We start from the raw sequence: 16133 nt of genomic DNA, 5'->3' as shown, positions 1-16133 counted from the left end.
TTCTCAGTTTTCTTCTCTGTAAAGCTGAGCTTGTTGTAGAACCTTCTTTGAAGGGATTTTGTGAGGATAAATTTAGATAACTCAGGTAAATCCTTTAGAAAATCACCTGGCAGATGATAAACCAGCACTATGATTATTTCATCATGGCTAGTATCTGTATCATTACTACTCCAATAATGCCTATCATTAAAATCTAATCTCCCAACATTAAAAAAGTTACCTCTTGGCCCACAATTTCTCTCCATCTGCTACCCTATCCCCAGTTTCTGTCATAGCAACACTAAGCATTGTGTTTCTTTTTAAAAAAATTTTTTTAACATTTATTTATTTTTGAGAGACAGAGAGAGACAGAGTGCAAGTGGGGAGGGGCAGAGAGAGAGGGAGACAGAATCTGAAGCAGGCTCTAGGCTGAGCTGTCAGCACAGAACCCCACATGGGGCTGGAACCCACAGACCACAAGATCATGATCCGACTGAGCCACCCAGGCTCCCCACGCATTTGCTATAAACTGTCTCCCCTCTACATTTACCGTATTTCAATTTCGATCATATTTTGTCAAAGTTCGCCATGACCTCTATTTTACTAAATCTGATGACACTTTGTCTTTCTCTCGTGGAAATGCTCAGCAGAATCTGATACAGTTGGATTCTTCTTTCTTTTTTGGATGAACTTAATCTGATCTCCCTTTTCATTCTTCAGCTCTATATTCAGTGGAACTTTTGACACTTCTAATCAGAGATGCCTCAGTCATTCTACCACATTATACTAACATTGCCCCATAACACATATGCCATCAGAAATTATCATAATTTGCTTTTTTCTTTTTAATGTTCACTTTACTGGATGGTAAACATCACAAGAATAAAACCTGGTCTATCTTAGTCTTTGCACTAATTCCAATGCCTTGAACAGGGCCTAGTGTAACATAGGCACATATTGGTTAAATGAACTGACAGAGTACATGGTATAACATACAAACAGATGTCTGACAAAAGGAATGACGATTTTTTTATCTTTCCAGCTTATGTACATCTGAAGGAAAGTTACTGGTGGCTTGTTTAGTCAATGATCCTCTGAGTGGTATGACTAGATGCCCAAATATAACTCCAGAATAGCCATGGACCAATATTCTCCCTACTCTGAACTGCCATCCTTTTATGTTCCTTTCTTTTCCCCATCAGTCAGTAACTGCCATCCTATTGGATCACCAGTTTTGTTTTTTTCTGTTTTCATAAGGAATTCTCTATGCAGAGCACTTGGCTCTTCCTTTATTCTAGCCTTTCCTTCCCAGAGATGCTGTGCCTAGAAACATCACTCCTTCACCCAAGCAGATCTGCTGCTAGCCTAGTCGACTCTGCAGGGTGTCTCCTCCAACTGATATGTTTTTCCAAAGACCCATTGTGGGGCATCTGGGTGGCTCAGTTGGTTGAGCGGCCGACTTCGGCTCAGGTCATGATCTCGCGGTCCGTGGGTTCAAGCCCCGCGTCGGGCTCTGTGCTGACAGCTCAGAGCCTGGAGCCTGCTTCGGATTCTGTGTCTCCCTCTCTCTCTGACCCTCCCCCGTTCAATGCTCTGTCTCTCTCTGTCTCAAAAATAAATAAACGTTAAAAAAAAAATTAAAGAAAAAACAACAAAGACCCATTGTTTCTCCACCCAGATTCATTTCTGCTAACGATGTCCATTCCCTCTCATAACTTTATGCTTACTAAAACTGCAACAACAGACATGATCAGAATTCTCTTCTATGAAATTCCAAAGAGCCATGTAAAATTAAAAGTATGGCCAGGCACATGTTCCAACGAATCTTCTGTGATAGGTAAAATAATTCTCAAACCATTCTGTAATAGTTAGGTTTGTCTACCTGAAAACACTAAGGGATGGTGAGGGCTTAGTTCCTTCACATTCTAACCAAACCCTCTCAGCTCCGACCCCCAAGATAGTGCTATAGTAGTTCTCTAGCGATATCTTAAAAATAAGTGAGTACACTAACACACGCAATTGAGAAAGGCATAAAGTTGTTTTAAAACATTAAATCGAGCATTTGTTTTATGTAACCAATCAACTAAGAAAGAACTGACCATCAGATGGCCTGAACTGCACACTTAAACAAAACACTATAATTTTCAAATCACTGCACAGATTATTTCATTTAATTTATAGTATTATGAGAAAGTTAGAACTCCCAAAAGCTATTATCACTAGAAACGACCTAAGTTGCCATCTACTTCAATTTCTTTATTTCTATAATAATGATGGCGATAATAACACCACATTACTGATTTCATTATCTTATTCCTTTGTAAGAAACTGAATATATTTTTAAAATTAATTTCAAAGTTGACTTTGACTAGTCAGCGTTCTTCTGTCTCAGTAACAGTGCGACTCGTGTCAATTATTTCAGATACATGATGTTCTATCCTATATGGCAGCAGATTTTTAAATCATGTTCTCAGAATATTGTTTAAATTAAATATAGGAAGAAAATGTAAATTAGAAGATTTAAGAGACGAAGAGGATGTAACATACTGGCAGTTGTCGTACATGTATTATCTTTTATCTGAAAACCTGGCAAATGCGTAGAACTTGTTCCATATTCTGCAAACTCGGAAACAAAGTTTCACATGTGCCACAATGTTAAATCTACCAATGTCAGTTCCTAGTACCTTCTGTGAAAGTGTATTAAATTCTTTTATGTCAGTCTTCTTTCTTTCCAGATGCAATTTTGGAAGTTTCATAAGGTATTCATGACCCAGAGAACTCTATTAATTTGTTTCCTAGTAAGTTTTTTTTTTTTTTTTAACCTGGCTTTATGGAATCTGTTCAGAAGAATATAAATACCTGGAAACTTACAAGAACTTTTGTCATTTTTCTGCATACCAATTGCCTACCCATAAAAGAGAAAACTTCAGCTTCAGTTAGCAGCTGGTACCAAGGTAATCATGGAGTCCACCACATCCTGGCTGTGACTCTCTAGATGCCAAACAGACCCTTTTCTGGAGAAACCTTCAAGGGAATAACAAGGTTAGAATCTGGGAGTTTAATTGCTCCCATAATTGTTTTCAGCAGGTGAAGCTTTGGTTAAAGTACGTTTCATATTTTAAGCAATTTCCAAGAAATTATGATTTTGTTGACTCATAGATATTACAGTTTTAAGAGTCCAGAATAAAAGCTTCTGCGCACTCATATTGTTTTCACCCAGGTAATAAGTTATTATTCCACATTATGGATGACGCAGTTGAGTTTCTGGGAGCTCAAGTGCTTTGAAAAATATTTCCCAGTTAACTCAACTAGAAATACGTAGTACACTGTCATACTTGCCTGGCTAGTCCTTATTTGTTGGTCCCTCTCAAAATATTCTAAGCACAAAAAAGGTATATATAAAGGGATCACGTTCATGTTTATCACTTTTGAATCACTGGCTCCTAGCACCCTGCTTGGCACATACAAGTTCAATGTTATTGGAAAAAACTAATAAACAGAGAATGATAGTTCCAGTCCTGAACCACAGTATACTACTCAGGTGTGGGTATAAACGAGTGTTTGTTGCAGTTAGAGGTTGTGAATGACACATTTTATTTGCATTTAGTAAAATCATAAAGCCAAATAATTTTTGAAATAAGAGAGGACTGTATCATACCCTACCACACACACACACACAAAAAAAAAACCAAAACAGAAAAGAAAAAAAAAACTTCACTTTTTCAGTCCTTCAAACTATAGAAAAGAGTATGAATATTGAAACCAAAAATAAGAAACAATACTTATGTCATATTGTTCAATGGAACTCAAATGAGGCTTTATTTCTTAGAGTGATTGATACCCTTGACGAACAGAATCTAACAAAACATTTGTAAGCTCTTCAGGAAATGTTATATGTTCCTCTCTCTCACCAGAGGAATTTCTTTCTGAGCCAGAGTACTCAATAAATTTCACATTGAAATTTAACTTCAAAAGTATGGTGCTTTCCTACCATCATCATTATTAAAGGCCTCCAGGTGCTCAGTCCTCAGCCTCTTTCAGGCAGGAAACTGTTCAGGATTTTTTTTTTTTTTTTTTTTTTTTGGCAGCATTCGAAACAGAGAGCCAATAAATCCATCTACAACCTCAAAGACCTATCTGTCAGTTGCAGATTGACAGGTCTTTGTTTTGTTTTCTTTTGTTTTGCTTTGCTTTGCTTTATCCTGAGGGCACTAATGGCTGCTAATAATTGTGACATAAAGATAATCAAAGAAGAGACACAAACAGCATTATATATTAGAGAATACCATCAGATTGCCGTGAGCATCATTTTTTTTTCTCATCTCCCACTAACATGCATGTGTTTACATAAGGTTTCTTTCAAATACAACTGTCAGAAAGCATCACACCAAATTGATACTGTTTAGTATTCAGGTGGTCACTTATTGTGCTAGAGAAGAATGGAAACAACATATTAACAGAGTGACTTTCCTGTAGAAAACACCTATTCTTTTTTAACATACACTTATTTACCAGAGCTCTATCATTATATGAAATATCTCTTAGGTTTTGAATAATCATTTATCAGATCAACTCTGTAGTGATTTTATTCATCAGCCAACTGGAAATTTATTTGCATTCACAAACTCGGTGTTCTGTCATGTATAGTCACTCTAAAAAAACAAACAAACAAAAAAACAGGAAAAGAAAAAGAAAGATGTTGCTGTTTGAAATGTTTTATTCTGATGCACAGATGATCAAGTTATTCTAAGGTTTCTTTCTTAATCCATAAAATGGATTGTGTATTATTCTATTCTTATAATTTTAAAAGTCCTGGCTTCTAGAGAAAAAAATAAAGACTTAAGTGGCTTTTTGTTTTGAAGATAATATATAAAGTGTGCATAAATATCTATATATTTGATGAAATTTGCTCAGCAATTTAGCTATCTTGAAAAATCTGAGGGAAAATAATAATAGAGGCCTGGTATTTGATTTTACATTAGTCAGCAGTTTTCCCCTTTTAATTTAAATAAACACATGAGCATCATGGGTCATTTCATTTCCATGTTTCTATTCTGCTGCTATAGATTTTAACACAATAGCTGGTCTAAGGGGATATTGCTATGTTCAGAGGCAAAACAAACTTTAAAGAGATTTCTCTTTTTCATTAATGGCTATTTTAACGACCTCAGTGGAGTAAGATCATTTTTTCATTGCCTCACTTGGAGATTTCTTATTTGAAGCAAACTTAGAGAAACCAACTAAATGCGATGTTAATCTTCAGATTTCTTGCATTCTCCTATGAAACATCTTTCCCGGCCAGGCCATGCATCTCAAACAGCCCATCATTCCCAATGTCCATCTCTGTGCAATGCAGCTTTATGCCTGTCCCTGAAGGAAGCTACTGTGAATCGGAATGAGAATCTGTATGTGTGGCTATTCCTGACTATTGTAGGGATCGAATTCTCATGTCAAAATGGCTATAGAGGCACTGGTTTATGATGAATCCTGCCAAGTACCAAAATTTGCCTATGAGAGCCGCTCTGTACCACACTGTGACTAGTAAATAAACCATATCTTCTCTCTCAGGGCTTTTAATTATGAGACACACAGAAATACAAAGACAGCTAAGTGCCTTAGAGGCCAAAAACCATTTGGACTGTTATCACTTTGGATGCTTTCTGACTGCAGCTAATAAAATACTCTATCCCAAACTGGATTGAATAATGAGAGAACCACATTTTCTCAAATAAAAATTCCAGAAGCAGGTGTGATCTAGAGGAAATATTTGAAGGCTCCAGCTTCACTTCCCAGGGAAACACACACTGTTCATGGCTTTGCTCTCAGATGGAAGCAAAATGCCTACAGTGGTTTAATAAGCAACCTCCAGAGCCAGCAATACCCGAAAACAAAGTAGAGATACCATTTCTCCTCTTGCTGTACTGTCTTCAGTGCAAGGAAACCTTTCCAGATTCCCTCCAGGATATTTACTCTCCCATATCCTTCAAAAGCAAATCACTAGCAAAGCGAATAGGATTATCATGATTTACCCAGTTTAGAAGATTCATTTGAGGAACACAGCATTTTGGAGATTCCACTTCAATGAAGAAGGAAATACTAAAAGCAAAGAGAGTAAGAAAATATAATTAGACAGGGTGTCAGGGTAGCTAAGTCTGTTAAGTATCTGACTCTTGATTTCGGCTCGGGTCATGATCTTACGGTTCGTGGGTTCGAACCCCACATTGTGCTCTGCACTGACAGTGTGGAGCCTGCTTGGGATTTTCTCTCTCCCTCTCTCTGTCCCTCCCCTTCAAAATAAATAAATAAACTTTAATAGAAAGACAGAAAGAAAGAAAGAAAGAAAGAAAGAAAGAAAGAAAGAAAGAAAAGAAAGAGAGAAAGAAAGAAAGAAAGAAAGAAAGAAAGAAAGAAAGAAAGGATTAGAATAGAATAACAAAGCTGAGTCAGGATAACAGTAAGCAGAATTGTTTTTTCTTGAAAACCTATCAGATCCTCCTAAAACTTGGCTGCAAGTATGCAAATGATTCTATTTTCTGAGCCTACTATCCTGTGTATCTTTGCAACAAAATTTCGTAAGTTGCATCAAATTTAACAAGTTCCTATCAACTTCCGAAGACTCCAGCACAGCAACCTGGTCACTAGTTACACCCCAGATGCCAGACCTTTTCCTGTGTTGTAAAGCACTTTTTTCATACCTCAGTTCTTTAAACCTTGCTCGTTATCATTTAGAGTAAAAATATCATTTAGTGCCATAACTTCTTCCCGGATTCAAACTGTCCTTGGCCTAATCAGAACTTAAGTAGGAAAGGGGTTTGCTTTAGGCCTCTCTACCTTACCGTTAAAGATGCTCCCTGTTTCCAAACTCTGTCCCTTTTTCATTTTCTTACTCCTTACTTGCTATCTCGGTTTGCTATGGCTTTCCTTGACTCAGTCATCGCTGGAAGGAAATCAATCATGACTCCACTTAGGATTCTACTGTTGTTAGCTATTCACCATTAGTTTTCCTGCAACTGCCATCATTGTCATGGCCACCACAAGAAATCCTAGAAAGGGAGAGCCTTCTCCTGTGACTACAATTCTTTTGACCAACTCAACAAACTATAGCTCTTTCAGCAGGGTAGCTTTTAAAAAAGTATATTAGTTTCAGGGCGCCTGGGTGGCTCAGTCGGGTAAGTGTCCAACTCTCGATTGAGGCTTAGATCTCAGGGTTCATGAGTTCGAGCCCCTGCATTGGGCTCCATGCTCAAAGTGCACAGCTTGCTTGAGATTCTCTCTGCCCCTCTCCTGCTTGTGTTCTCTCTCTCTCTCTCTCTCTCTCTCTCAAAATAAATTTAAAACAATTAAAAAAATAAAAATAAAAAATTGCTGTGCAATAAATTGCTACAACTTAACACACTAAAACAATACAAATTTATTATCTCAGAGTTTCTGTGGGTGAGAAGTATAACACAGTTGGCTGGGTCCTTTGCCCCAGATCTCACGGGATGGTAGTTAAAGTGTTGTCTTGGGCTGAGTTCTCTTCTGTGTACTCACTCTTCCATGCTCACAAGATTATTCCTGGAATTAATTTCCTTGAATCTGTAGAATTCATGGGGTTTCCTTTTTCAATGACAGCAAGGAAATTTCTCTGACTTTAGGAAAGCCCAGTTCTTTATATGTGTTCACATAATTAGGTAAGTCTCATCCAGGATAATCTCCTTTTTGATTAATTAAAACACAACTGATTTGGGACCTAATCATGGGGGTGATAACCATCATATTCATGGTCCCATCCAGACTCAATGGGAAAGGATTATAAAAGCTGTATACACCAGAGGGTGCGAAAATTGAAGAGCAAATTAAAATTCCGTCTATCACAAAAGGCATCCTTCATTTTTACTTTATAGTCCTTATGTTAGGCAATTGGGATAAAGAGATGAATGAAGGTTTATCTCTACTGTTAGAGAGATTAATTTGGAAGGCATATGTAAAGATAGTAAATAAAGGCAATGGGATAAGTATTGTGGATAAAAAATAGTCACGGAATGCAACAAGTCAGTAGAGGAGAAATGCTAATCCAGTTTGGGGGAGAAGAAAGATATGGGTCACGACGTTAAGAGGTGAAAATCTCAGAGATGAGTAAAAGTTGTTCAGGTTAAAAGTTAGAGAAAGGAGAAAACCAGCAGATGTCAGAGAAAAGAGAAGAGAGAGAGAAAATCTTCACAGACCTTGAAGTATATATTGTTCATTGATTAAATTAAGAGGCCATTAGACTGAGGTGCTTTTAGCAACCTACTAAGCAAACCGAAGCCCAAGCTTATAAATGTATCAACATTAAGAAATCAAAACCTAAGGACAACAGCCACAGACAATTAGCCTTTCCCAAATAATGCAACTTCTCAAGCTATAGGCAGTCAAATGACTTTCTTGCTTTGCTGCTACCTCTTCTCTTAAGTCTTTTCTTAACTTCTTCAGGGTGGAGCATTGGCCACACCCACTTGATTCTGGCCAATCTGGATCAATCTTTGCTCAAATAAAACTTTAGACATTTTAAACATGCCCTACTTTATCTTTTAACAGTATCAACATGTAGCAAGTCATGAAATACTAGCCATTTTTCATTTTTCTAGAGGTTGAAGTTGGAGACAAGAAGTGGAAACTGTTAAAATGGACAGTGGTATTATATTGAGAAGCGTGAATGCCATTGTATAATGTGACAACTTACTCTATTGTGAATAGGAAACTAAGAGAGTAGTTTCTCTTATACCGCAATATACTCTATATACTGCAATACCGTTATTGCAGATTCAGGTCAGAGATAACAGGGAATGAGGTATTACAACAGTACCACAACCAGGAGAAAGAGGAGGAATTGTCATTGAGGAGGCAAAGGTGGGCAAGACTTGACAATTGCCAGTATTGAGAGAAAGACCCACACAATTCCTCATTCCTCATCTTGGCAATTAGGCCTATAGTGGTGTACTATAAGTAAGAGAAAGCAAAGGAGAAGAATTTATGGACCTGGGATTGGAGAAGAAATGACTAATGCAGTGTGAGTAAATTCCTTTTGAGGTTCTTGTCGGATGTGCAATTGCAATGTCCAAAACACCATTTTATATATAAACTAAAGCATATATTTATAAGTTGGAAGCATAGAGAGAATTCTGAGGTCTAGACATTAGAGTCAACAGTACAGAAGTTTTAGATCATCATATTAAAATGCCCTAGAAGAATATATGGAGTAAAAAAACAATGAGCCAATAATTAAATAATGGTCAGAAGGAGAGGAAGGATCTTCGAAGCTATTAGAGAAACGATAGCCTAATAACTAGAGAAGTTGGACAAAAAAGAATCGTAAAAGTCCAACAAGAAATGTCAACGATGCCACATAAGACTGTATAAAATAAGATAAAGATGAGAAGGTACTTGCCACTAGATATGGCATTTAGAAGGTCATTGAGTACCATCATTAAAGAAGTTTAAGGAAGTGTTGGAAAGAAAAAGCCACGTTTGGGGCGCCTGGGTGGCGCAGTCGGTTAAGCGTCCGACTTCAGCCAGGTCACAATCTCGCGGTCCGTGAGTTCGAGCCCCGTGTCGGGCTCTGGGCTGATGGCTCAGAGCCTGGAGCCTGTTTCCGATTCTGTGTCTCCCTCTCTCTCTGCCCCTCCCCCGTTCATGCTCTGTCTCTCTCTGTCCCAAAAATAAAATAAACGTTAAAAAAAAAAAAGAAAAAAAAGAAAAAGCCACGTTAAAGTGTCCGCGGGATAACAGGAGGTGATGAAATGGAAATAACACTGAAGACTATTCTGAAGAAGTCTACACATGAAGAAAAGAAGTTTAAGAGAAAATCTAGATGAGGCATAAATTTTAAAAAATGTAAAGCTTAGAATATTTGTAAGTTGCATGTAATAAATCAATACAAAACTATTAAAGTAAAGGAGTCAGAAAAAATCATTCTTAGAAAGAAATCATGGAAGAGAAAATGGAAATCAAAAGCACTGATAAAGGGGATTGGTCTTGAGAAGCAGAGGTAGTAATATCCTACTGAGGTTGAATAGAAGCAGGTATGGCAGAAATATAACTATGTTAGACAATAAGGTTTTGTTAATGGAGTTCAGACCAGATTACTCCAATTTTTCTTTTTGCTTATTTGTTCATCTTACTAAAATAAAAGTGAAATTAGGGTAAAGGGTTTGTTTAGAAGACTTGCATTAGGTAAGTTTTTCAGAGTTTATATGTACATATGTGTGTGTGTGTGTGTATAAATACACATATATATATTTAATATATATTATATAATTTAATTTATATAATTTAAACATATTTAATATAGATAATATAATATAATATATATATATATTAAAATTATTCCTTTCAGTATGATTGTGTGCTTTTGTCCAGCTACATTTAGCCATGTTGGCACAGGAATTAAATGGGCAGAGACTTGGAATCAACCTGGAGCATTAGGTCCCATTATCTTGTTGCCATTTTTACCCTTAGTGCTTATATAATAAGATTCTAGTTGCCACCAACAGAGCTCCTGGTATTCAAATGCATTCATCTTTAAAGACTGAATATAACATCATTCAACTGATAACCGCCTCCTTTCTCCAACATGTGCTATTGATTCTTTCTCCTAAATATGTGTCCAGTTCCAAAGCTGTCACTTCAGTTTGAGGAAGTACCATCTCTCCCGTAATCTGAACTAGTGTCACTTTTCAAGTTCCACCCCCTTCTTTCTCTCACTTTCATTATGAAATCTTTAAACATCAAGAACACTGTTGAAAACAATGGTAGGTATTTATTTGGTCATACATACCACAGAGATTTTAAAGAAAAATGAGATTAAAATATAACTAAAATCCTTTTATACTTCTTTCTGATTGTATCCCTATCTTCTCTTTCCAAGACTAAGCACTGTCCTGAATTGGTGTCTGTCACTTCCATGTATGTTTTTAAAATAAATTTACCACACGTTCATCATAAATTAAAATATATGAATATTGTTTTTCATACTTTAAAATCATTTAAATGATATCATACTTTATGCGCCATACTAGGTCTCATTTTTTAAATATGACTTAATTGACAATAAATTCAAACACAGAATTACTCAAGCATATTTAGCAAAATATGCAAAACAGAGGCAAATGTTGCAAATGAATAATGAACTATGCTATGTTTATGAATTGGAAAATTCAGTATTGTTAAGACTCGATTTCTCTTTGAGCTATCGATTCAACACGATCCTTTTCAAAATTGCAGTGTGATTTTTTTTTCAAATAAATTTGACAAGCTGAATCTAAAACATATATTAAAATACAAATGATCAGGGTGCCTGGGTGGCTTAGTCGGTTAAGCATCTGACTTAGGCTCAGGTCATGATCTCACGAATTGGAATTTTCTGAGTCCAACACATCCCCACCATACAATTCAGAAATTCTATTCATTAGTATTCCGACTAATACCAATTGTTTTATTACTGCTGTAGCCAAGCACTTAAAATGACCCAAGGGCCCATGAATAGGTGAAAAGATAAACAAAATATAGTGTATCCATATGGAATACTATTTAGCAACAAAAAGGAAAGAAATACTACATCACTTAACATTGTGAATGAATTTAAAAATCATTTTTTTAAATAAAAGGGTCCAGGGATGCCTGGGTGCCTCAGCTGGTTGACTGTCTGACTCTTGATTTCAGCTCAGGTCATGATCCCAGGGTTGTGATATAGAGCCCTGCATTGGGCTCTGCCCTGAGCTTGGAGCCTGCTCAAGATTCTTTCTCTCTCCCTCTGCCCCTTCCCCCAACTCATGCTCTCTAAAATAAAATAAAATTAAAATTAAAATTAAATAAGATAAATAAAAGGGGCACCTGAGTGACTCAAGTGATTGTTTTCAGTTCAGGTCATGATGTCGTGGTTGGTGGGATTGAGCCCAGTATTGGGCTCTGTGCTGACAGCACGGATCCTGCTTGAGATTCTCTCTCTCCCTCTCTCTGCCTTTCCCCTGTTCATGTTCTCTCTCCCTCTATCAAAAATAAATAAATAAACTTTAAAAAATTATGAATAAATAAATAAATAAATAAAGCCAGGCATGAGTACATACTATATTACTCTGGTAGCATAAATTTCAAGACAATGAAAACTAACGTGTAATCATAGAGAGTAGAGTGTTGTTTGGGAAGGGGTTGAAAGGAATTATAGTCTGCAAAGGTGAACATTGTGTATAAGTCAAACAAAATAATATTGTCACTAAAAAAAAAGAAAGAAAAAAGTAAATTAGAGATACAAGTATACAATTTGGTAAGTTAGCCAACAACAAAAAATCTTGAACAATAATAAAGCTTTCAGAAGTAGATTTAAGAAGGAGTGCCTGGGTGGCTCAGTTGGTTAAGCACCAATTCTTGATTTCAGCTCAGGTCATGATCTCACAGTTCATGGGTTCGAGTCCAGGTCAGGCTCTGTGCTGACAGTGTGGAACTTGCTTTGGACTTTCTCTCTTTTCTTCTCTCTCTGCCCCTCCCTCACTTGTGCTTTCTTTCTCTCTCAAATTAAACAAATGAACATTTAAAAAAGTGGATTCAGGAAGAGGAAATAGGGACCAGTGTGAGTGAACAAATCTTCATCTTCTCATTGCATCTTCATTGCACACATAAAAATTAACAGAATAGTAAACAAGCATGTATATTTTTTTAGGTTGTGGAACAGAAATACCCAAGAGTTAAAGGAAAGAAATAGATATAAAAACGTGGCTCTGAAGAACACATTTGGAGTGAATGTTTAATGGATCAATATACCATACTTATAAATGATCACTTGTTTGTTTTTAATAAATTCTTCATTCACATTTAACTTTATCCCTCATGCAAATCTGTTAAATGATTTTTATTTATTTTTAATTTCTTTAATGTTTATTATTTTGAGAGAGAGAGAGAGAGCAAGCACTAGTGGGGGAGAGGCAGAGAGAGAGGGAGACACAGAATCCGAACAAGCTCCAGGCTCTGAGTTGTCAGCACAGAGCCCTACATGGGGCTGGAACTCACAGACCACGAGATCATGACCTGAGCCGAAATCTGATGCTTAATCAACTGAGCCACCCAGACATCCCTATATTACTTTTAAAAGACATTCTTCTCAACTGATAGTTTTTCTAGACCTAGTACATGCCTTTTTTTTTTTTTGCTTACTTTCTCAGGTATAAGCTCTAGACATTCACCCACACACTTTGTGCCTTATTTTCTTTAAGAAATATTATTCCTGCCTGTCCAGAGAATGGAACAACAACCCCCAAAGTAACCTTCATCTTTTTTCTCAAGAAGGCTTATCATAAGGTATTTTATGCAAATAAAATTCTTATAACTTTTTCTCTGTAACCTTGTGTTTGTTCATAAGAGCTATATCCTTTTCCTCTCCCAGGTTACAAAATTAGAGCCCCATTCAATATAGGAAACCATGGAAATTCCCAGGGACAAAGGCAAAAAAGCAGAGGAGGTGCTGTAGGTCAGAGGAAAAGCAATGGTTTCATCTGTATGTGCAAAACTGTAGCTTGATCATAGAAATTTGGTCTAACCAACCATAGCATGTTGGAATTGGAAAGAAACATATTGGGCCCAATTGACTAAACTCATTTAGTCCTCATTTGCTAAACATCAGCAGGTATGAGAAATTTGCTTTTAGGCCTCAACGTGTATTCTTGTCTGAATTTCACAATAAGACCCAACTTTCAAATGTGCAGAAAAAGGTGGGTTTGATTCTTTTATTGAGTTTCATAAATATTTTTGTTTACCATTTTTGTCATTTACAGACTCCTGAGAGTATTCCGAGATCCCTGATAATATTGCCAAGCATGCCAAAATGCTAATATTCATTCTGTCTGGAATTAAAAGTGGGGGGTGAAGGGGTGGGATCTAAGGATGTTAAGCTGTAATAATTTTTTTAGCTCAAAAAGCATTGATTTTAACACAAAAATTTAAGCAACCTATCCATTTCAAAGAATCTATTTCTGTGCTCATTTCTATATTCTAATAGAAACAAAATAGATAAATTGATCAGAATATAAATCCACCTTTGAAAGAATAACTTCCATGTATGGGTGTTAATATATATGTATGTATAAATTCCAAATGAACGCTTAACTATGTCTATGAATGAACAGATAAAAAGACATTCAATGTTCAAACTTATTGATATCCTTTAAAATGATGATGATAAAACCTCAGAGGAAGATAGATTCCTATGTCTTCATTCTGAGTCTATGGTGGTACCTGGGAAGAGTATTTATTTACTAGTATTTAGATTTACTTCTGAGAAAAATGAAAGGTTTTGGTAATGTTCATCTCTGTAATTAAAAAATTGTATTTAATTAGTATTTTTTAAAATCTTTGATTCCCAAGTTCTAGCCAAGTACCTGACACAAAGGTCTAATGATACAATAAATGTCTGCTGAATTACTGAGTGAATAAAAGGACACAAACACTTTTGGTTTCTTGTATTTGCAAGTTTTTCATGCCTAAATTATTCTATAACATAATTTAAACACTATCAGTAGTCATTTAGCTTTCATAGAAGTAGAATATGAAATAAAAAGAACTTTTAAAAAATTCCTACTTGCCAGAAAAAGTCAGTGAAGCACAAGTTTTCATTGTCAAAATCCAAGGATGCAAAATCAACCATTAATCAGAAACTGCCTCTTCCTGTGGAATGAATACAGTCATAATATTAATAACAAAAATACCGTGAAGTAGTTATCCTCTATATATTATCTACATTAACAAATATCCAGATAATTTGAGTTCAAGTAGATGAGTATTTTTACTTGGCATTTGCAGTGACCTCCTTTTTATAGTCACTGAAAGTGATTTAATCTAGTGGGGGTGAGGAAAGGAGAAATTGTTACATTTTCAGTTTAAAAATTGGTAATCCCTTCTATGGAAGAATCAGCATATTTTTTCATCAGAACCTTTTAAAGAATTAAATCAAAAGGGGAAAAGTATTCATTATCTCTTTTTCAAAATTCAAAATGAGATTATTTATAAATTTGCTTGCAGAAACTTTGACCACATTTTTAGAAAAACTTTCTGAAAGGTGAATCAGTTGACTGATAAGAACCTGAGCTTTTCCATAAAGAATATATTTTAAATTAGGGCTTAGATTTATCTACCATATAGCTTTTATTTAAAAATATAAAATAATACATTTCTTAAATCTTGCAGAATTAATATTGCTGTAAGAGTATTTTTCTCTCTGGGTATACTTAACTATGTCAATCTTGTTTTCATCGTCAATGGTAGAATGGAGAAATACAACATATTACAATACAACTAATCTCCAAAATAATCACTACTGGGAAGAAATCTGGCATGATATTAATAAAATAAGATGTCTGCTTACTAGGTAAATGACACTGGCTGTGGTTAAATGTCAGCTTTATTTTTGTAGGTACAGAGTCTAAAACTAGGGATTAGAGATGTTCATATCCACCTATTGAATATACAAATATCATTGATAAAACCAAATCGGGCACATTGCATGAAAACCTATTGAACTTTAATCACACATGGATAATGGAAAATTTGTCACAGACTTCACGAAGTGAGATTGTGATTTAATTTGGAAACATGTAATGAGAGAGGCTTGCATAAGACAGTCATTAATTCAGGTCCTGAAGATGCATAACCGAAGACACCCTTCTGCAAATTTTCCCAGGTGTATGCTGTATGCTAATTCATTCTGTCCCTGGCTGTCTTGCCTAAAGACATGTATGGTTTTTCAGTTCCTCCTTCAACTCTGTGAGCTGTGTGATTTTTTTTCCCATAAATTTACTCTTTTCGCTTAAGTTATCTTAAAATGTGTTAAAGCTAGCCAGAGTTTATTTCTGATTGCTATCAAACAACTTAAATGACTCTCAATATCAGTAACAAGAGTAGGTTATGGGCAACCTAACCTTGGAAATATGGAGTATTGGGAATTGGTTATTAGGTTGAAATGAGCCAAAAGGCTGAAATGCCAGCTCAAATTCTACTGCTTCCTTTATTGACCTGAAGCCACATGCCTACTACCTATTTACCTCCTAGTATCAATTTTTGTATTAGAATCATTCACTACTATTTATTAGAAATAAATTACCTTGTATTAAATTATAAATAATTAGAAGGAAATGCGTAATTCATAAGAC

The sequence above is a fragment of the Prionailurus bengalensis genome, chromosome C1, assembly GCF_016509475.1.
Source record: "Prionailurus bengalensis isolate Pbe53 chromosome C1, Fcat_Pben_1.1_paternal_pri, whole genome shotgun sequence".
Lineage (NCBI taxonomy): Eukaryota > Metazoa > Chordata > Mammalia > Carnivora > Felidae > Prionailurus > Prionailurus bengalensis.
The sequence above is the reverse complement of the archived record's forward strand: the minus strand, read 5'-3'. Positions refer to the sequence as shown.